The sequence below is a fragment of the Elaeis guineensis genome, chromosome 7, assembly GCF_000442705.2.
Source record: "Elaeis guineensis isolate ETL-2024a chromosome 7, EG11, whole genome shotgun sequence".
In the NCBI taxonomy this organism is placed as follows: Eukaryota; Viridiplantae; Streptophyta; class Magnoliopsida; order Arecales; family Arecaceae; genus Elaeis; species Elaeis guineensis.
The window spans coordinates 92,016,426-92,038,970 of NC_025999.2; the positions used below are offsets into that span (position 1 = coordinate 92,016,426).

At 48.5% G+C, this 22,545-nt stretch overlaps 1 pseudogene; it reads right to left on the reverse strand.

Annotated features, from left to right (window-relative positions):
- Window positions 1-917: 917 nt before the first annotated feature.
- Window positions 918-22,524, reverse strand: LOC140859360 (uncharacterized; annotated as a pseudogene).
- Window positions 22,525-22,545: the final 21 nt, after the last annotated feature.

The following is a 22,545-nucleotide window of genomic DNA, read 5'->3' on the forward strand; positions in this document are numbered from 1 at the left end:
CTGGATTGGACTTGACCCAGGAATCAATGACTTTCAAATCTCTATCCCCTTCATCATTTAATTTGTTGAATGTCTATATTTATAAAAATTGGGTGCTCATGGTATTATTTGCAGGTAAATTGATCAATTAACTAGAATGTGTACTTTCTTTAATCTTGCATTGAACCTTACATAAATCTGACCCAATTTGGACTAGAATGTGTTGAGTTGGTTGGATGTCATGTTTGACCCAACGTAGCTCAAATGGCCCATTAGTCTAAGAAGTTTTCAGTAAATTAAAGTTGCCCAACCGTGCCTCGCGGTGGCGGGACTGCAGGTGAGTTGGGCTGCGATGGATATCCCAGGGAGCCTATATATGACAAGTGCAATGTGTGCAACTCCATTTGGAGGTACTTATCGTGCATCAATATTCATTCTATCAGGTACATTTAATTGCTCCTAACCATCATCGATCAAGATCCTTTACTAGAAAAACGGATCTAAGATCCAAGATTGCACAATGGTTTGGTGGTGTGTCTACAGGACCTACAAATCCTTTGTTGCACGTAATCAAGCGTTGAATTTTCCCAAAGCACGTTCCATATATTCTAGCATCAACTGGGTTTCAAATGGTTGCAAGGATTCCCCCCAACTTTATCATCACTCCCGGTCCCATTGTTTAGTCTCATTCGTAAGTAGATCAATCCTTCAATTGTGCTATTATTTTATACTCTCCAGCCCCAAAGACATCCACAATGGCCGCTTTCGAGATCTGATTTCCAAATTCAAGTTGGCATCTGTTGTACCATTGATCGAGTTTAAGAGGAGATGGTAACATATATGGATAGGTTAATCGAAGGAACCTTTATTGATAGTAATACTTCTTGCGCATCCCTTGTACATGGCTTTATTATATCTTTTTTTTAATCATCATATTTTCACGGGCAATCCACGGGCACACCAACTTTGGACTTCCAACGGAATACGTCCGTCAGCACCGTCGTCGACCGCAGCGACGCCTTCAGCAGCTCCAGCCCCTAAAAATTAAAAACCACCCAATATAAGGGAATTAGCACAACAACAATTAATATCCCTGTCAACTATCCACAAATCCTGAATCCTATCGAAGTGTTTAAACCTCAAAAGAAGAGAAAAAAAAATATAAAAAAGAAAAAAGCTAGCTAACCTCTTCATGCCCAATTCCACGGTCATTCATAGAGTGAGGACACGTCTTAATGTGCAACTTATCAAGCAGAGTAATAGCAGAGGTGGTGGACATGGGCATCACGGACAAGTCATCCATCACCATGTAAGTCACACCTCCTTCACGTACCCACCTCCAGCCTCGCCCTCGCCGCCTCCACCTTCGAGGCTGCCTCCCAGCCACGAACTGCATCTCCACCGTCATCCCCTGACGGCAAGCCGACACAGCGTCCCACAAACATCCGTCACGTGGCCAAATTCCCACCGCAACAAGTCTGGCCGTAGAAGGCGCTCCTGCTGTCAATTCCTGTGCAACGATAATGCTTCTTAGCCGGTCGGGCCAAGGACTTCGCGTTTTCGAGGAGGAGAGGGGTGAGGGAGAGAGTGGACGAGAAGATTTGGGATTAAGGAGGGCAAGGCGATCTTCGGTGGGGTCGATGAAGTAGGCATCGTCGAGGGATCGGACGCTGTCGCGAAGCATGTCAATGGCCGAGTATGCGGTATTTGGAGAGGAGGCAGGCGACTGAGCTGAGGGGGAGGTTGAGGAGGCCGAAGAGGAAGTCGACCACGTCCTTGCCGGCCTCGGCGAAGAGGACGTGGTTGGAATGCTGGTCTACCAGAAGCTTTAGCTTCAGCTTGGAGGCCGTTGTGGGGGAGGAGGTTGGCGTTTGATGGGGCTCGGAGTTTTCTCCATTGCTGGGGTACTTATGGAGAGCATTATTACTTCAGAGGGGAGGAGGAGGGATGCCGATTTTAACGGGCTTTCGGTGGGCATCTTTGGGCATCGCGTAGCTCTGTAATAAGAAAGAGCAAAGCAAAAGAATACTCAGGACAAAAGAAAAGAACAAGTTTGGCTTGAGAAGGGAACTACCGTCCGAGTCACTTAGAAGGCTGGAACCGTTCTTGCCTGCGAGTAGGTTCCAGAGATACTTCGATTTTGTCACAGGGGAGCGAGGATCGGCGTCGAGCAAGAGCAAAGCAAAGAATAATGAGGAGAGACAAAGACGAGCCGAGCTCCAAGAAGGAACATTTGATGACTCTGCAGGCATGCTTCTTTCTGAAACACGGTACTTAGTATTCTGTGATAACTGAGAACAAACAGCCGTCTGGAATATTCACCGTTTGTCAAATCTATTTAGAATAGAATTATTTGCAAATTAAGATAATTGGTGCAAGAATTGTTTGGTTATTAGCAATGACAATTGGCTTATTATATAATTAATTTTTTTATTGGATGGGGATATTAAATTTTGAACTGATGAAAAGATTTGAACTGAAAGACCATATACATATATACATACATACATACATAATATATATATATATATTATATATATATATATATATATATATATATAATATATATAATATTATTATATATATATATACACAGACAGACAGTGCATATTGCAAGCAATAATTGATAGTCTCATTACACAACCAAATTATAATAAAAAATGTTGGCAGCATGCATCTCTCAAACCCCCACCCCCCCCCCCTCTCTCTCCTACCTGCACCCTTTGCCACACTCAATCTCTTATATAAAATTTTTTTAATAAATAACCGATGTAATATATACATCTGTACAAATCCTTACAAAAATTATAATAATATGATGTTGGTATGGAAGGGAGGAGAGGATGGGAGGGGTGGCAGAAGAATTGGATTCATTTTTAAGAACCATACGAAAATGATATTGTTTGTCACATGCATGTACCCCAAAATTTTACATTAGAGATTACGAACAAATCCAAAAAAAATTAAGAAGTAAAAATCTTACCAAAATGGCAAATAACAGAACTATTTCTTTAAAAGAAGCAAATCTATCCTTACCTTATGAAGAACAAGGTGCATCACACATTATAGCACGACTTTTATATTGGAATGATGGTTGTTCTACCCATTTGTGCTAGTTAGTTGCAGGCAGGTATGCGAAGAGAATAATCAATGCATGGCAAATTCAAACATGACTCCAATGTATGTTCCAGCATGCTAGTATCTGGCAGACCAGCCATTTTTCTGTTTTTTACCGACTCTTTTGTCCCATTTTCTCTTGTTACCAGGTCATGCAAAACCAACCATCAGAATTCAAGGGAATGCCATGAGAAATATGAAGCTCAAGTAAGATGCTGAACAGTACTTGGACGAGGAGCATCTATTGACTGCTTGCACCATGAAAAAATTGAAGAAGAAATGCAACAAATAATTATCCTCACAAAGCATGCATCCATACGCAACACTGTTAGACTGCTTGGAAATTTTTGTCATAGAAGTCGGAGTGGATCAGGTTTGAGGAAGTGAAATCAACGAAATAACATTTGCAAACTCCTGGCCACCACAGTGTCAGGTCGGATTAGCATAGTTGGTCAAGCAGGGAATAACATTTACAACTTTTACCAGGCAGTTGTTTAAAATCTTTAAAAGTGTTGCGGCCAATCGCCTCGTCGCCGATCCCGGGGAAGCGTGCACCTGCAAAAGGAAGTCCGCACTGACCGGAGGCGGCTCCGGCGGGGACCCTCCGACGGTCAAGTCAGAGAGGTGACTGGCAACAGTGAAATGCAGACAGAGAGCTCTGGGAAGAGAGAGAGAGGAGAGAGGAGCGAGCCTGCGTATGTGGGAGAGACGGGCGGATCGACCCTTGCACTGTTGCCTTCCCCGGTATATATAGTGGAGCACGGTATGGCGCCGTCATTAATGGCGCGGACAAGTGAGGAACTGTCAACTCACTGTAGGCTGTCAGAGCCGCCGTGAAAAGTCATGTCGCCGTGTAGCCGTCTAATCACCAGGGTTGACCCGCTCTCGGCGGGACAATGCCCCTAGGTAACTGTGCCGCATGTCCGTGTCAGACTGACAACGTCTGGCGGCCGTACGGTGGTTGGTGGAGTCGGCCGACCCAAGGTCGGTGGCCAGCAGAGTGGCGTCGGACTCCTCCGTCGGTCGGCGAGCTTCATGTGGGTCGGCTACCGGACCTCTGGTTTAGTCGGTCGGAAATGGACCGTGGAATGGCCGCAGTTAGCCGCTGATGGCGTCCGTCGGCCTGTCGCCCGACTACGATCGGCCAGTCAGAGTCGTCCGTCGGGCCGTTGGTAGTCGGTCGGCTGCCAGCCGGTCGGGTCCTCCGATAGTCGTCGGTCGGTGGCCGCCAGCCGGTCGGCCCTCCGATAGTCGGTGGTGGTCGGCCGCCAGCCGGTCGGGCCTCCGATGTCGGTCGGTCGTCGGTGGGTATCCCCAACAGTTGCCCCCCTCCACTCCTAAGTCGGGTGGAGAGCTGGCCGATGCCTTCATTCGGGTAGCAAGACCGGACGACTGGGAGTGGATTTGTCGCATGTGCAGATCCGACCGTACCGCCGGCTGATCCGTTGTCAGACACCTCACGAATCCCAAGATCCGAACGTCTAGTCGATGCAGAAGTCGCGCCGGCGTCCGGTGTCAGACGCCGTCTTGTCGTCGCCAGCGTCACGTCGGTGTCAGAAGATCGGGTGCGGACGATACGGACGTCAGTCGATCGGATATTCGGCGCCGATCGGGGTGAGGCGTCCCATCGGGAACGCGGACCGGCGCGGCGGCCGACTGCGGAGCCAACCCCCGCCGCCGCGTGTCAAGGTGGTTGGCCGCGCCCGCTCCGGCATTTAATGCGGGCGGTGCGGGCGTCCGGGACGAAGCGCGCCGAATCTCAGCCAACGCGGGCGCCACGCGTCGCGCATCTGGAGGACTTTGGTCGCGCGGGAGCATCTCGGCCGTCGGTCGGCCCTATATATATAGGACCTCCCGGACCCTGACCCACTTTGCCATTTGCTGGGGGAAACTCTGTCCGGGCGATTTCTCGATCGTTCGCGGGCAGAGCTCTTCTCTACCTCCGAGGGTCCATCGGGTTCGTGGTCCTCCTTCCCCTTCTTCCTTCCTTTCTCCTCTTTCGGTTCCTGCACAATGACCAGGAAACCGACTCAGGAGCTCGGTCGGGGAACCCGACCGACGACACCCGATCGGCTCCGAAGATGAGGCCTCCTCGCTTTCGGGCCGAACGTCGATCAGCTTCGGGAGCACTATCGCATCCGGAGCAGTTTCGGCTCTTGCTCCAGGGGCCGGCGGTCGGGTCAACAACCTCCGCCTGGCGACCTGGCGTGTATGTTGAGACCTTCGGCGGGTCTTCGCTCCCGATTCCGGAGTTCGTCCGGAATCTGCTTGATTACTACGGACTCTGTCCGGCGCAACTGGCGCCGAACTCTGTCCGGCTAATCATTTCTTTCGCGCTGTTGTGTCAGCTCTTGCCGACCAACCCTCGCGTTTCCCTCTTCCGGGCTTCTTTGTGCTCCGACCCCACCCTAAAGCCCGAGGGTGGTGGCTCTTCAACCCCGGAAGGGTCTTGCTTCATAACCGGTCTTCCATCGTCCATTCATGGATGGAAGAACCAGTTTTTCTTTGTTTCCTCTTCCTCCTCTTGGGGCTTTCCTTCTCGCTGGGGTGTACCCCGAACTGAGGCCAACGACAACAGTCGGGTCGACGTGGACGACCGGGAGGACTTCCACCGACTCAAAGATATGTCGGTCCCGAAGCAGAGGGAGCTTGTCACCGAGCAAGCTCTCTATGATGCGGCCTGAGTCTGATCCCCGAATAGGTATCGTCCGATTCCCCAGCTTTTTCTTTTTATTCGGCTTTAGGTAGTTCTGGTCCGGCCTCTGACATTGGTAGGTTTTGCAGGGACACCGCCGAGGATGAGGCCGACCGACGCCGAAATTCATCATTTTGCCGCCGCGAGGAAGAGGCCAGCGTCGGGGGCTGGCCCTTCGCGTCCTTCCAAGAGACCAGCTCCAGTCCAGCCGACCGTGGAAGCGTCGGCGACCGAGGGGTCGGAGCCAATCATAGCCCTTGCGGCTCGACCGTCCGAGTCGAGGAGAGGCCGACCGAGGAAGTGGCCGAAGGGGTGTCGGCGGTTTCGCCGCCGCGGGTGGAGCCGGATGTCGTTCGGGAAGCCGAACATCGTCCGGAGGCGTCCGCTGGCGCAACGGGGGCGCCGGGTCGAACTCCAGCGTCCCATCGCTGCCAGCCCCGTTGGTCGGGGCAGCCGATCGGGGGAAAGCCCCGATGGAGCCCTCGGAGGAGGAGAGATCAATGCCCCCCAGTGCATACTACCCTGAGGGTGCGTCGGCCTTGGCCGACCACAACCTTGCGAGGAGGTTGTGCCAGGGGATCCTCCTCCCTACCGACGTTCAGTCGTTGCGGTCTCGGCAAGTGACCGAAATGTTATCGCGTTCTACCCGTCGATGGTGGAGGTAAGCTTCGCATCACCTTTAGAAGAATTTTCGTTTGCCACATAATTCTGACAAGGCTTCTTTCTGTCGGCAGTTGATCTTCACCATGTCCGAGCTGGAGGCCGGATACCGAAGGTTCGGCGACGTTCGGGCAGCCTTCAAGGAAAGGTCGGCAGCGGCCGAGGCCGAGAGAGGGAGACTGGTCGACCAACTGCAGGAGTCGGTCGATCGGGAGGCCAAGTTGACGGACGAGGTCTCCCGGCTCATGGCCGAACTAAAGTCGGCCAAGAAGGAGGCCAAGCACAAAGGTCGGGTCGTGCGTCGTCTTCGGCGCGAACGGGACGGTGCCACCTCCGAACTCCAAGGGGAGCGCGAGCAACTTCGGGCCAGCCTGGGGAAGCTCGCGGAAACCGAAGAGGACTTGTCCATCGCCCAAATCGACGCCGAAATTGCCAGGGCCGAGGCGGAGTTGGCGAGGGAGGAGCTGGCCCATACTGAGGACGAAGTACGGTCGGCGAGGGAGTCGGCCGATCGTGCGGTTGAAGACTTCCGGGCCTCCGACCGGTAAAGGAGGAGATGCTCGAGTCGGGCTTCGCCTCCTACCGGGTCGGGTTTGAGGACGGTCGGGATGCCGTCCATGCCTTGTACCCGGAGGTGGACGTCAGCCGAGTCGCGCCGCTACTCGCCGAAGAGGAGGGAACCGAAGAGGAGGCCGACCATCTGTCGGGAGGCGTCATCCCATTGGAGGAAGCCGTCCCAGAGCCGGAGCCGACCGGAGGTCCTTCGCCGACTGAAGGACATCCTTCTGCGTCGACCCAGCGCCGCCCATGGTCGAGACGCCGATCCTTCCCGATCCTCCGTCGGCCGAAGAGACTATCCAGGACGAATGATCGGTCCAGCCGATTGTCCTCCTTTTATTTCTTCTTGAAAATACATGTAATCGGCTTCGGCCCGACTTTGTAACTTCTTTTAATCAATGAATGAAATTGTCTTCTCTTTTCCTTCTTGTTTGTAATGTTTCTTATCGCTGTAATGTCGAACCCTAGTCACCAACTTAGAGAAGTCGTCAACTCGGGTAAGTCGGTAAGACCTAAACGGCTTGCACAGTTCCGAAGTAGCTTGTATCCCGACTTTAGGTCGGTTTCCAATAATTGTAGTCGCCACTCGGGCGCGTCTGTTAAGCCGGGAGCCGACCGAACCTGGCAAAGGTTCGGCGGCCGGACCTCCGTAGACGCACTTAGTCGGCCATCATCCGGCGTAGTGTCGGGGCAGGATAGTAAGTCGGGTCCCCATGCTCTTGCGTCGGGTTTCGTGTCTTTCGATAGACGGTGGCAAGCCGAGTGTCGTTCAGCCGGCCGTAGGTCGGTCGGCGAGTAGTGGGTGCGACTGAGGTCGCATCATGTGATAGACGGTGGTAAGCCGAATATCCCTCGACCGGCCGTAGCCTGGTCGGAAGTCGCGGCAATAGCCGCGTGGGCTTTTAGCCTTTCTTCGGTCGGGGCCCGATCGGCCAGGCGGCCGATGGATTCTGCCCGAAAATTCGGCCGTAGAAGGAGTATAAACTCCCGTCATCGCGGATGCATCGGTCCGTGTAAGCGGCCGATGTGTCGTCGGTGCCAGATCCGCGTCGATGCGTCGGGGCTGAGCGTTGATCGGTAGTCAAAGAGTTAGAACTCCGATTTTTCGAACTGAACTTGTATTCCAACGATTGAATTACAGAATTCACTGGTAATACAGCTTCAAGTTGTCGGCGTTCCAAGTCCGGGGAATGGGCTTCCCCTCAAGGGTCTCCAGCCGGTAAGCCCTCGGCCCGAAGGTGTCAGCAACCTTGTAGGGCCCTTCCCAGTTGGGAGCCAACTTCCCTTGGTCCAAGGGCTTCGACACCTCCGCTTTCCTCAAGACTAGGTCGCCAGGTTTAAAGATCTTTGGTCTGACCTTGGCGTTGTAGTACCGGGCAACCCTCTGTCGGTAGGAGGCCATTCGAATTTGAGCCTTATCTCGCAGTTCGGGGAGAAGATCTAGGTCGGCTCTCCGGCTTTCGGAGTTGTCCGGCTCGCGGTACTGCTCGACCCTCGAAGATGGCAGGCCAATCTCGAGCGGGATCATGGCTTCTGTCCCGTAGGCCATACTGAACGGCGACTCTCCGGTTGGGACGCGGGGGGTCGTTCGGTAAGCCCACAGGACGGAGCCCAGCTCGTCGACCCAAAGGCCTTTGGCTTCGTTCAGTCGGGTCTTGAGTCCATGGAGCAGGGTTCGGTTCGTCACCTCAACCTCGCCGTTGGATTGTGGGTGCCCGACTGAAGTTAGTCGATGACGGATGTGGAACCTGGCGCAGAAGTCCTTGAAGTCTTGGTTGTCGAATTGCCGTCCGTTGTCGGTGATGATGGTGTGCGGCAATCCGAACCTGAAGATGATGGACTTTTGGACAAAGTCCTCCATCTTCCGCTCGGTGATCTGCGCCAAGGGCTCGGCCTCGACCCACTTCGTGAAGTAGTCGATGGCGACAACGATGAACTTCCTTTGGCCCGACGCCGGTGGGAAGGGGCCGAGAATATCGACTCCCCACTGAGCGAAGGGCCATGGAGCGACAATGGGAGCGATTTGGCTGGCCGGTTGGCGTTGAATATTGGCATACTTCTGGCATGGCTCACACCTTCGGACCAACTCTGCCGCATCCTTCCTCATGGTCGGCCAGTAGTAGCCCTGTCGCAAGACCTTGAAGGCTAAGGACTTGCCCCCCAAGTGATTCCCACAAATTCCTTCGTGAACCTCTCGGAGGGCGTAGTCAGCGTCGGTCGGTCCCAAGCACCTGAGCAGAGGGAGGGAGAACGACCTCTTGTAGAGTCGGCCGTCCATGATCACATATTGCGACGCCGACCATCGGAGTCGCTTGGCCTCCGCGGGATCTTCGGGACTGGTCCCGTCGGACAGGTACCGGACGATCGGGTCCATCCAACTTGGTTCGGACGTTAGCTGCTGCATTTCTTCGACCCGATCAATGCTCGGCTGTTGGAGATTTTCGACGAACGTCCGACCCAAAGAATCATAGGCCGACGTTGCCAATCTGGAGAGAGCATCGGCACGGGCGTTCTCCATCCTGGGGATGTGGGAGATCTCGAAATACTCGAGGCGGGCCACGAGATCCTTTACCTTCTGAAGATACTTGATCATGGTCGGATCTCGCGCCTCGAAGTCGCCCTTGACCTGCCCCACGATCAGCTGAGAGTCGGAGAATGCCCGAAGGCTGTCGACGCCCAATTCCTTCGCCATCCTCAAGCCCGCGAGGAGTGCCTCGTATTCGGCTTGATTGTTGGAGGCCTTGAAGTCGAACCGGAGGGCGTATTCGGTGACTACCCCATCCGAATTCGTGAGCAGGAGCCCGGCCCCGCTTCCCTGAGCGTTGGAGGCTCCGTCGATGTGAAGTACCCAGGTGGAGATCGGGTCCGGCTTAGAGACCGAATCTCGTCCCGGGCCTTCAGCTCCCGACCTCTGGTCGGTCGTCGGGCATTCGGCGATGAAGTCGGCCAAGACCTGAGCCTTCAAGGCAGGCCTCGGTCGGTACTGAATGTCGAACTCGCTAAGCTTCATTGCCCACTTAGCGAGCCGTCCGGATGTGTCGGGTCGGCGCAGTACGGCCCTCAGGGGCTGGTTGGTGAGTACCACGATGGCGTGGGCCTGGAAGTATGGTCGGAGCCGTTGCGCGGATACGGTCAGGGCGAAGACCATCCTTTCCGTCTCCGAGTATCTGGCTTCGGCGTCGTGGAGCACTTTGCTGATGTAGTAGATGGGCTGATGGGTTCGGCACTCGTTTTTCCGAACGAGCACCGAACTGATCGCCTCAGAAGATGTAGCCAAGTAGAGATACAAGGTCTCCCCGATCTGCGGCTTTACGAGCAGCGGCGGGGAAGCCAAGTACCTCTTCAGGTCTTCAAAGGCCTGTTCGCATTCATCCGACCAAGAGAAACCGTTCGCCTGGCGCAGGGTTTTGAAGAACGGGAGGCACCTTTCAGCTGATCGGGAAATGAATCGGCTAAGAGCGACGATTCTCCCGTTCAGTTGTTGGACCTCCTTCTTGGTGTTCGGATGACGCATGTCGAGGATCGCCTTTATCTTCTCAGGGTTTGCCTCGATCCCTCTCTGAGAAATGAGGAATCCGAGGAACTTCCCCGAGGTCACCCCGAAGGCGCATTTGGTCGGGTTGAGCTTCATTCGGTGTCGCCGAAGGGTGCGGAAGGTCTCCTCGAGATCCTGAACATGGCCCGGGATCCGCGTGCTCTTTACCAGCATGTCGTCCACGTATACCTCCATGTTACGCCCGATCTGGTCTTTGAAGACCTTGTTGACGAGTCGCTGGTAGGTGGCGCCGGCATTCTTCAATCCAAAGGGCATCACCCGATAGCAGTAGAGGCCCTTGGGGGTCACGAACGCGGTGTGCTCCTCGTCTTCAGGCGCCATCCGGATCTGATTGTACCCGGCGAAGGCGTCCATGAAGTTGAGCAGTCAAAATCCGGACGTCGCATCCACCAGCTGGTCGATCTTCGGGAGTGGAAAGCTATCCTTCGGGCATGCTCGGTTGAGGTCGGTATAATCGATGCAGATCCTCCATTTCCCGTTGGCTTTCTTGACCATGACGACATTGGCGAGCCAATCGGGATACGTGGATTCCCGAATGAAGCCCACCTCGAGCAGTTTGTCCACTTCTTCGTCAATGGCCTTCTGCCTCTCTGGGGCGAAGGACCTTTTCTTCTGCCTCACCGGCTTCATTGTCGGGTCGATGTTGAGTCGGTGAGTCATTGTTTCCGGAGGGATGCCCGACATATCTGCTGCCGACCATGCGAATACGTCGGCGTTGGCCGTCAGCAGCTCCGCCAGTCGGTGGCGTTCGGCGTCGGGCAATTGAGACCCGATCCAAACTTTTCTGTCGGGATTTTCTCCCACCGGGATCGCCTCGAGCCGCTCGGCCGGCGAACCCCGCTCTTCCTCCTCCCGTTGATCCAATTTGTCAATTGTCAGGGGACCCTTTGTCTCGTCGCTTTGGGCGGAGATTTGAAAGCATCGTCGGGCGAGCTGTTGATCTCCGCGCATCTCCCCGACTCCGTTTTTAGTCGGGAATCGAACAAGGAGATGGTACGTCGAGACGATCGCCCCGAAGGCGTTCAGTCCGGGTCGCCCGAGTATGGCGTTGTAGGCCGAAGGAACTTGGACGACCGCGAAAATGAGGGAGGCCGTTCTTTGCCGTGGTTCGGTACCGACCGTCACAGGCAGGGTGATTTCTCCTTCTGTCGTGACGGTGTCTCCGGCAAAGCCGATCAAGGGCGTGGAAACCCTACTGAGTCGATCAGTCGGTAGTCGCATTCGGGAGAAGGTCGAGTAAAACAAAACATTTGTCGAACTTCCATTATCAACAAAAATTCGTTTTACATCATAATTGGCTATTGTCGCCGACACAACAACAGCGTCGTCGTGGGGAGTCCGGATGCCCTGAACGTCGTCTTCCGAAAAGGTAATCACGTCGTCCGGGCGCGGCTTTTTCGTCGGCTCTCCTCCTGCAGACGTCCCCGGGCCCAGCCGCTTGGAGATCATGTTGATGACTCCAGCCGTCGGCTGGTTAGTCGGTGCCTCTTCAGTCGGCTGGGGGCGTCGATCGGCAGTCGGTCGGGTCGGCGGACCCTTTCGAAACTTGCCGAGATACCCTCGGCGGATGAGATTTTCGATCTCATCCTTCAACTGGATGCATCGCTCGGTGTCGTGACCGTGGCTCCGATGGAACCGGCAGTACTTCCGATGGTCGAGGCCCTTTGCCTTCAGAGGCGGAGGCCGTCGCAGGTATTCTTTCCCTTCGATCTCCATCAAGATCTGCGCACGGGGAGCGGAGAGAGGAGTGTAGGAGTCATACCTGGGACGCACCGACCTCGGAGTCTGTCGGCGGGGTGATTTTTGGATTTGTCGGGGTGGAGAAAGCCGACTACCGGCCGGGGGCCTGCTGGGTTCGGCGGGCTCCCGACCTTTTCTTCGCTTCTCCTTCGGACCCCTGGGCTCGACCAGGCGTCGGTCGGACGCTCCTTCGTCCGCGCGCATATACTTGTATGCGCGCTCCAGTAGCTCGGCGTATGTTCGGGGGAGGGTCTTGTCCAGAGAATAAGTAAATCGGGACGACCTCAGGCCCCGCTTCATGGCTGAAACCGCCATGTCTTCGTTGAGGTCCCGGACCTCGAGCGTGGCCGCGTTGAATCGCGCCACGAAGTGCCGGAGCGCCTCGTTTTCCCCCTGCTTGAGGGAGAAAAGGCTATCCGACGTTCGCGGCGGCTTTCGGCTAGTGCTGAAATGGGCCACGAACGAGTGCTCGAGCTGCGCGAAGGAATGGATACTGCCCGATCGAAGACCGGAGTACCAAGCCCTGACAGCCTTGCGAAGTGTGGCGGGGAAGCCGATGCAAAACAGAGCGTCGGTTGCCCCTTGAATCGTCATGAGAGCTTTGTAGCTCTCGAGATGGTCGACTGGGTCGGCAGAGCCGTCGTATGGCTCTACGTTCGGCATTTTGAACCGACTGGGAATCGGCTCATCGAGGACCAGTCGAGAGAGAGGCTGGGCGGTCTGGAAGTCGACGTCGTTCGAAGACTTCTGGCCGTCCATTTGCAGTTGGGCGAGCCGGCGGTCGATCTCCTCGAACCGTCGCTCGTAGTCGTCCGCTCGTCGATGCTGGGAGACCCCAGGAGTGGAGCCTCTGGAAGACTCTGAAGGAGAGGCCGACGGTGTGCGCGGCCGCTTTTCCTTCCTCGCCCGTTCCAACGGGGAAGGAGAGGGCCGCTGGGACCGTCGGTCGTCGCGCCGAGGTCGACCCTCCTCCTCCCCGTGGGAGCGCTGTTGGGAGTGCTCGCCTGGAGGCGGCAGGGGTCGGCGCGACCGTCGGCGGCTGCTCCTGGAAGGCATAGGTCGGGCCGCCGGTTGTTGCTGGAGGCTTTTGACTGCGTCGGTCAGTACGGTCATCTGCCGTACAATGGCCGCAATCTGCGCCTCCGTAGTCACTGCAGGGCGCGGAGAGCTAGGCTCCGCCGCCGGTGATGGTGGAGAGGCCTCTTCCCGGCGGGAAGAACGCCTTGCCGACCCAGTGATTCTCGATCGTTGAGCTCTTGTCTTTGTCATGCTGTCCCCTACCTGGCGCGCCAATCTGTTGCGGCCAATCGCCTCGTCGTCCGATCGCCGGGGAGCGTGCACCTGCAAAAGGAAGTCCGCACTGACCGGAGGCGGCTCCGGCGGGGACCCTCCGACGGTCAAGTCAGAGAGGTGACTGGGCAACAGTAAAATGCAGACAGAGAGCTCTGAGAGGGAGAAAGAGAGAGGAGCGAGCCTGCGTATGTGGGAGAGACGGACGGATCGACCCTTTGCACTGTTGCCTTCCCCGGTATATATAGTGGAGCACGGTATGGCGCCGTCATTAATGGCGCGGACAAGTGAGGAACTGTCAACTCACTGTAGGCTGTCAGAGCCGCCGTGAAAACATCATGTCGCCGTGTAGCCGTCTAATCACCAGGGTTGACCCGGCTCTCGGCGGGACAATACCCCTAGGTAACTGTGCCGCGTGTCCGTGTCAGAGCTGACAACGTCTGGCGGCCGTACGGCGGTTGGTGGAGTCGGCCGACCCAAGGTCGGTGGCCAACAGAGTGGCATCGGGCTCCTCCGTCGGTCGGCGAGCTTCAAGTGGGTCGGCGACCGGACCTCTGGGTTCAGTCGGTCGGGAATAGATCGTGGAATGGCCGTGGTTAGCCGCTGATGGCGTCCGTTGGCCTGCCGCCCGACTTACGATCGGCCAGTCAGAGTCGTTCGTCGGGCCGTCGGTTAGTCGGTCGGGCCGCTAGCCGGTCGGGCCCTCCGATAGTCGGTCGGTCGGTCGGTGGGTATCCCCCAACAAGAATAAAAATCGTAGTTAATACATTCTCCAAAATATTTGATTTGTAATCATCGGAATCAAAATTGAAATTAAAATGGAGCTTGAATGCAAGGAAAAAATAAGAATTGTATCCGGAGAGACTGACATTTTCATTCCTTCCGAATGAAAATAGAAATGGAATTAACCTCTCACCCAAATAGCTCAAAGAGAAGTCATTTATTCTCATTTTCTTTCTAGAGTCCAAATCCTCCAAACAAATTATGTCTTAGATATTTAATAACTGATTTGCTCATCAATGACTGAATAGGAAAATAAAAGTTTGAAAAAAAGAGAAAAAAAAATCTGTAGAGAGGCAAATAGCCGGTTCCTTGACAATTTCCATCATGACGTATCTAAAGTTGAGGCTCCTGGCAAAGAAAGGTTTTAGATAAAAATAGGATTGAGAGTGAGAAACAGAGCATATTTTTTTCTTCCTTTTCCAGATAAAGAGGAAGTAGGTGGCGGGATAGGAGGGAAAGGAGCATGATGGGGGATGGAGGATGCGACAAAAATAAGATTCTTTCCTCCTTTTCGCTCTCTTTTTTTCGTAGAAACAATGGACTGTTGTTATGTTTTGTTTTATATTTATTAGGGGTGGCAAACGGATCGGTCATAAAATAGATCGGGTCATAAATAAATTAAATTAAAAAATAATTAATTTAAATTCAATTTATTTATTAAATAAATTAAAAATTTAAATTTGAATTTAATCTGTTTATTAAATAAATAATTCGATCCGATTTATTTAATCTATTTATTAAATAGATCAAATTAGGTTAAACGGGTTAAACAGGTTAAACGGATTAAACAGGTTAAACAGATCAAGTTAAATAGATCAAAAATAGGTTAAATAAATCTTAAATATGTTAAACAGATTTAACAGATCTTAAATGGGTTAAACAGGTTAAATGGTTAAATAGGTCAGAAATAAGTTAAACAAGTTAAATAGATTATCTGACTCAACCCAATCTAAATATTAAACAGATTAAACGGATTAAACGGATCAGATATCTAAAACTCATATTCGACTCAACTATTAAACGGATTAAACGGATCGATCCGTTTATGATCCACATCTGTTTAATTTAAATTCAAATTTATTTATGGTGGATCGAACACGGATCAGATTGATAGATCGGATCATATTTTATTAGTCTTAATATTCATTCTTATCCAATTACATCAAATTTTGGAGATCTTCTGATCTGAGTTATGTGACGTGGCATGCATTCATTAGTGCACTCAATGTCCAAAAAGGGTTGAACTTTGGCTGCAAACTTGAAAAAGAAAGAGTACATTCCCGTGAAGAATTGTGGTAAGATAGAAATCCTGCTATGATTTGTACAACACAAAGACTTCCAAGATCCAAAATATCACCTTAGCTAACCACTCTCAGGACATGACTTTAATACGCTGGCTCACAAATCTAAAATATCCACGTGAGAATAGAGAGAAAGCAAGAACAATTTCTACAGAAAAATTCTTATTAATCAATAATTTCAAAATTTTCGGCCTGATTACAAGAGGGGTCCTAACGAAGATGATTATAAGTAGTATAAGAGGATTTTTTTCTTCCTATCTTCACACTAAAATTTCAAGTTCTATTCTAATTCAAATTTTTTAACTATTAATTTTTTTAATAATAAAAAAATTATAAAAATCAAAACTAAAGTCAAACCTTTCTAATAAGACAAAACTTTTTTTTTTTTTTATTGAACCTGATAGGACTAAACTCATGTTAGATTCTGGGACCAGTGCGGTCAAGACTCGCAACCTGTATGGTTGGGACCCATGATCATTATGCTAGTAGAGAGAGCAATTTTAATTGACTTGTCATGTAATCAATCTGATCCGAATCAAATGGAATGGATTTTATTCAACCTAATTAGAACTCAGAATAGATATGAATTCTAACAAAAATATTCGAAGCAGATTTGGGTTAGACATAGATAATGATATTCCCTGCTCCAAATTTGATTCGATATAATTTTAATATAAATTTTTTTTTCAAAATTATAATTATTTTATAATATTTATATGATGAGTTTCCAATCCAACTCACTCTTATCTACCAGATCTGATCTTTGCCCCCACCTCTTCTTGATCTAATCTGAGATGAATACACGATGAATATAGATATAAGATTTTTAATTATGAAATGGATACAAAATATTAGCTGATTCGATTTATATCCAATCCATTGCCATCCCTATATGCCAGCATGTGCACCCTAGGCACTCTGACATCAGCACTACTTTTTGTGATGCTTTCTTTACACCGTAGAGGATCGCAATCCATCTTCCTCGGATGCCAAAAATAATAGTTGACCCTAGCCAACGAAAATCCCATCTAGAGGTGGACATTGGGATGAACTGGCATGGCCCACCAAGTACTGTAGCATGCCGTGCTAAGGCATGGCCCAATACTAGGGGCCAGGCTGGGTTGGGGGTTTGGTGGCCCACGGTCCAGATCCAGCACGGCCCTTCAGGGCGTAAGCTGGCACAGCCCGCCGTGCCAAATATGACACGACATGTGCCTAGGTCCGGCACGGCCCACGTGCCAGCCCATATGGGCTGTATCTTGGCACGGTCCGCATGCCAGCCCATATAGGCCTTGCCAAGGCACGGCCCATATGAGCCCTGGTATGGTCCATTTGGTATAGGATATTTTTAAAGTTTTTATTTTAAAAAATAATTTTTATAAAATAAAACAGGTTGAGGACTTGAAGGAAAAATAAAACAATAGAAGATATTAATTTTTTTTTAAATAAAAGTAAAAATCACCTTATAATGAATTAAGGGTGTTTCGAAGACGAGAATTATTTACCTTATGAGACTCTTGATGTCTCTTCAAATGATCAGTTCCTCCAGAACTGGCACAATTATATAATTTGACATATTTTTTATATTTTGTCTTATAGACTTCATCATCTAAAACTCTATCAAAATCATTCCATACAATACTGATCCTATCTCGAAAAGAGAATCCAGCTTCAACAGAAAAGACTTCAGAGGGAGTAGGAAGAATTTCTTCCTCCTTAGAAATAGGAGGAAAATCGGATTGCACAGCGGTAATACTTTCATTATCATAATTTACCATCTAAATTGAGTGAATGCAAAAAAATAAAAACTAATCCGTAACCAATAAAAAAAATTGAGTAGAGCTGAAGAAGAAGAAAAGGTAGAGTGGAGAGTTGGAGAACCAAAAGAAGAGAGCCAAGCCGGAAGAAGAGAGTAGAGCCGACAGAGTAGAGCCAAAAAAGCTATCTCTTGAACTTCGACCTTCAAAAAGAGATGCTTCCTCTTCTTGTATAACTCTAGAATTACTAAACTATAATTATTATTTATTAAATATTGAATGGAAGAGAGTAAAATTGCTGAAGAAAGAATAAATAGGAATAGAGAGATTAGATAGGGAGAGGATTGGTTTGATGAATTGGTATGGTGAGAATAAAAGAGGAGGTCCCTATTTATAAAAACCTCAAAATTTTTATTTTTTCAAAATACCCCTCAATTTAGCCGTTTTTTTGACCGTTGGAGAGGTCAAAATGGTCATTTTTCAAATATAACCGTTGTAATCCGAAAAAATTAAAAAAAAAATATTTTAGTTATTACGGACTAGGCCTGGCTCGTAACGGTCTTAAACGGGCCATGCCAGGTACGGCCCATAACGGCCTTGAATGGCTAGTGTCAAGCACGTCCCATAACGGGGCACGATCCGTTTGGACTGATTTTTTTTTTAAAAAATAAAAAAATAAAAAAATTGGGCCACCAGTCCCGTGGGCCTGACGAGTCATGGATCATGTATGGCACAGCCCATCAGGCCGAGGTTCGATATTATCGGGCTATGTCCGACACGACCAGTTTGGTTCGTGGGTCGATAGGCTTTGGCCGAGCTGCACGGCCTAGTGCCCAAGTCTAATTCCGTCCAGTAGAATTTAAAACATAAATTATCAGCCTTTCATCACAAGGTTGGCCAACGTTTAGTTACTATTTTACGTTTGGACTGCGTTCGCATCATTAGACTAGTTAATATTTTACGTTCAAACTCTGTTGGAAATAGGTTAAGATAAATTTCTTGGGCACCCGGTAATTAATAACCAACGGTTAGGATGAGTCACCACCTTTTCGACAAAAAAATATAAAGAAGTACCATGGCAGAACCCTATCAACACCTTTGTGCTCCGCAATCTCACTTAAATTCCTTCAACAAATCCCTTTCCAAATGTAATAAAATTTATTTCTATTATATATATGAATCTAACTCAGGTTATTTGTTGTCTTTTCAATAACCAAGAATTCTTTATATATCATGTTTGTTGACTCCGGCGTATCTTGAATCCCAACTGCTGCTTGATCTTACCATTGGCAACCATCATATATACATGGGCATTGGTTTTCGGTCGTTTCTGTAGACAGAGGCTTACCTTTATAATGTTATGCTTGCCTGTCACTGTGTATAATATAAATTTTGCAATTTTTTATTTGTAATTTATTATTTTATAGACTTTAAAATCTTAATTATTTGAAACTTTGTAGAGTCTTCCGACTTGATTCAGCTTAATTTTCAGCTGAGCTGAACTTCTAAATATTTTTATAATTGTTGTTTCTAAAACCTTTTCTTCCAATTCAAATTGCAACAAGATAAATGCCTGCACATGGGAACATGGTTCCCAATTTTCCAAATATCTTGATAAAGAAGCTATTATTTTTATGATGAGGATGAGGTCTTACAGATAGAATGCCCGTACGTTCTTTTGATTCAGATGTTAGATGGTTTTCCGAACCCGACGTAAAATCCTGACAGCATTAAACTGGAAAAGCAACTCCAAGAGCTAATCCATGTTACTAGACATTTTATAGCTTCATTTTCTTAGATGCATCTGTCCATCTGGTTGGCACCACCACTGCCATCTAAGATAAAGATGGGTCACACAATCAGCCTCTTAGTATGAACAAATCTGCCAGAAGTGTAGCACTTTCAACAGCTTGCTTCTCTTTTGCTGTTGGGTTCATGGGTTGACATCCCTTTCCTCAATCCATGCACCAGGAAAAATTCCAGGTTTGGTATCAGATGGTTGCTTGCCCACCACATTTTTTTCTTTCAAGAAAAAGTTGTTATCAAGAGTTCTGATGAAAAATTATTTGCTAACACCTAAGGCTTCGGACCGAGAATGGTGGCGGGTTCAGGGTGTCCACTAGCTTCTCAAGGCTACGTGGTCTGCTACAAGCCTTGTTCTCCATGTGGACTCTTTTAGTTGATTAGGACATCCGAATGCTAACGTCTGTCAAGACGAAGACAGGTGATGTTAAGATTGTTGTCAAGTATTCGGCTATCAAATCAAAGACAAGTCCATTTGGTCATCTAGTTACGTGGTGATCTTTAGGGTTTGGATAACCCTACAAAATTAGATGGAATATCATATAGAAATAGAGTCTGTTGGTTTGTCTAGCTTAAATTTTCTAAGAGCTTATCCAAATCTAGTCCAAATCTTAGCTTTTGGACTATCTAGAGAAAAAAAAAAGCCCATGAAGATCTTTTTTCTCTTCCCATAAGATTTAGGCTAGTTGATGTTTGATTGATATAGGATCATGCTTAAATGAATGGTCCTATTTACAGATCCTACAGATTTTTAGTCCAATCTTATGAGAATATCCAAACGCGCTCTTATTATGCGATAAAAATTATTGTGAGGGTTTAACAAAAGTACATCTAGTTATGGACCGATGACATATCTACCTTGCAGAAGTGGTCGATCACAATGTCAATTGTTGAACAATGTACTCACGCAAAGGAACGTAAATCCTTCACACAAAAGATACAAGTACAACCCCAGATTTTAAAAACTTGTAACTCAACTACATATAGGCACGGATCTATCATGCTGGAAAAACTTTCTTTCAATCAAAAACCTGGTGCAACACATGGTGAACTTGGAGTTTATGCACGGTCCAAGGGAACCCTTTCCTACTTAATTGACTAGAAACAAATACAAAATCCTATCATGCGTTGCACCTGAACCTACAATCGAGACCTAGTTCTCACCCAAAGCGTAAATCATCTACAACACTTGAGTCCGAATTTTAGAATAAGAATTGAGGATTATCTTTGGCACATGAGTTGCCAGGTCTAAACTAAACTCAGGAGTACGTATAGTTAGAGATAAGAAAAACAAGATGATAGGGAGGCAAATACCACTGATTCTTTGAGGAAGTTCCACAATATAGATATTTTCTTTCACAATCTAAAAACTACTTGCCGGCCTTGAGGAACCTCTTCAAGTCAGGATATTATAATGGTTAAAAATTCATAACAGAATACTTACAAGAAAAAAATTTGTTGAAAGGGTGCTTGAAAGAGCATACTGAGTGTGCGTTTTCCTCCTTTTTGGTGGAAGCAAACAGACTCTACCGTTTTTTGTTTTCTTACTAGACCTGTTTGGGATTCTGTATGAACATATTTTATTTTCTAAAGAAATGTTTGGGGTTCTTAATGAAAATATTTTATTTTCCAAGGACAATGAAATAAGATACTCCCTTGTTGGTTTGGGGGATGGCAGAAGGAGATAAATGCAGGTAACTTTGTTATTTTCAAGATTATGGCAAGCTGATATTGCAGTTAGGAATTAATCTAGTTTTCTTTTTGCTACATCAAAGGGGCAGGAATAAGCACTTCTTCTTGTTGCTGCCTCTTTTTCTTTTTCCCCATGTGAAAGTATGATGGAAAAAGATAAAAAATCAACTCTTACATAAAAATCAACTATTTTTGAATTTTTTTTAGGTATGATAGGAAAACAAAGTGAACTGCTACTGTCAATGAAAAAGATCAATAATTATGAAGAGTTAGGGTAGCACCCTAAACTTTTGCTTGTAGGAGCACTTGCCATCTAGGCAGCCACTAGAGATGCACTGCCCCAGTTATTTAAGATTTTTTCATGTACTTCATTATAATTTTCTAAAGTTAAATTATGTCATGAATTTCTTATAAATAGAGAAACTAATGTAGTAACTGAATGTATGGGGCGACCATATTAAGGAGAAAATGGAAACTAGCTAATGTAGACACGAGTCCACATAATTAGAAAGGAATAAATTGCAAGCTATTACCAAATGTTTTGGAATATTTGGAAAATCCCAAACTTTAGTTGTTTCACCCAGGTCCTTTTGTTATCAAACTTACATTTTCATTTTCATAAAGGTGATAAATCAATAATTCCATTCTGTATGATATTAGAAAGAAAGGAATTTAGCTCCAACCAAGATAACAACACATTTATTGCTACTCACTGCTAATCAGAACATTTATCTCCTTGAAACTCAAGGAGGCAAATGCTTCTCTTTTGCATTATAAGGGACATGCGTCAACAATCGGGGTTGACATGATCTATGATAGATAACTAACATCAACTTGTCACATGTAACATATATATAAAGGGAACAATGCATCAACGTACCCTTTGTTTATCGAGCCTACGATTATGGATTTGGCAACTTAGTAACAAAAACCTAGAAAATTGTTCATGTACATGCATGCATAGAGAGGGAGTGCATGGCCTTACTCTACCTAAAAAAAGAATTGTTGTTAGTCCATCGAAGGAGATGAAGAATTCCTACGTCATTACATCCAGGATAAGGCGTTGCTGTGCATCTAGATGTGGTCCTAATGATCTGGTACAAATTGTACCTTTTATATGATACAGCCTTCTTTCACGATGTCGGCTGTTGGATTATATATTGTATAGCTCCTAAAGCACTCTAAATATTTTTTTTATCCGATTATATAGATCTTGATACGGCTATTGCACAATCTATTGATTGGTGTCCCACAAAAAGATAAATCACTCCAACCCCACGAAGAAACATTCTTTCCTCCATTTCAGGCCCGTGAACAGATGTTGCCACAGATCCTGGTCCCAACCCACACGCCACATCCAGAGAGTTGGCCGGGGGACCGCGAGCTGAGAAGTAGAAACCAGAAGGACAGGACGGCGACGGGCGAAAGCCCTGGGCCGGTCCCCTACTTCCTCGCGGGGTCCACAAGAAATCCCATCACATGACCCCAGCCAATGGCGTTCCAGAGTAACGGATGGCTTTTCCCGCCTGCCCAATCACGTTCGAGATAAGGCCCCTCCGTGGGGCCCAGAAGCCCTCCTCCCATGCTTCCCATTCGCCACGACCCCAAAAGCGC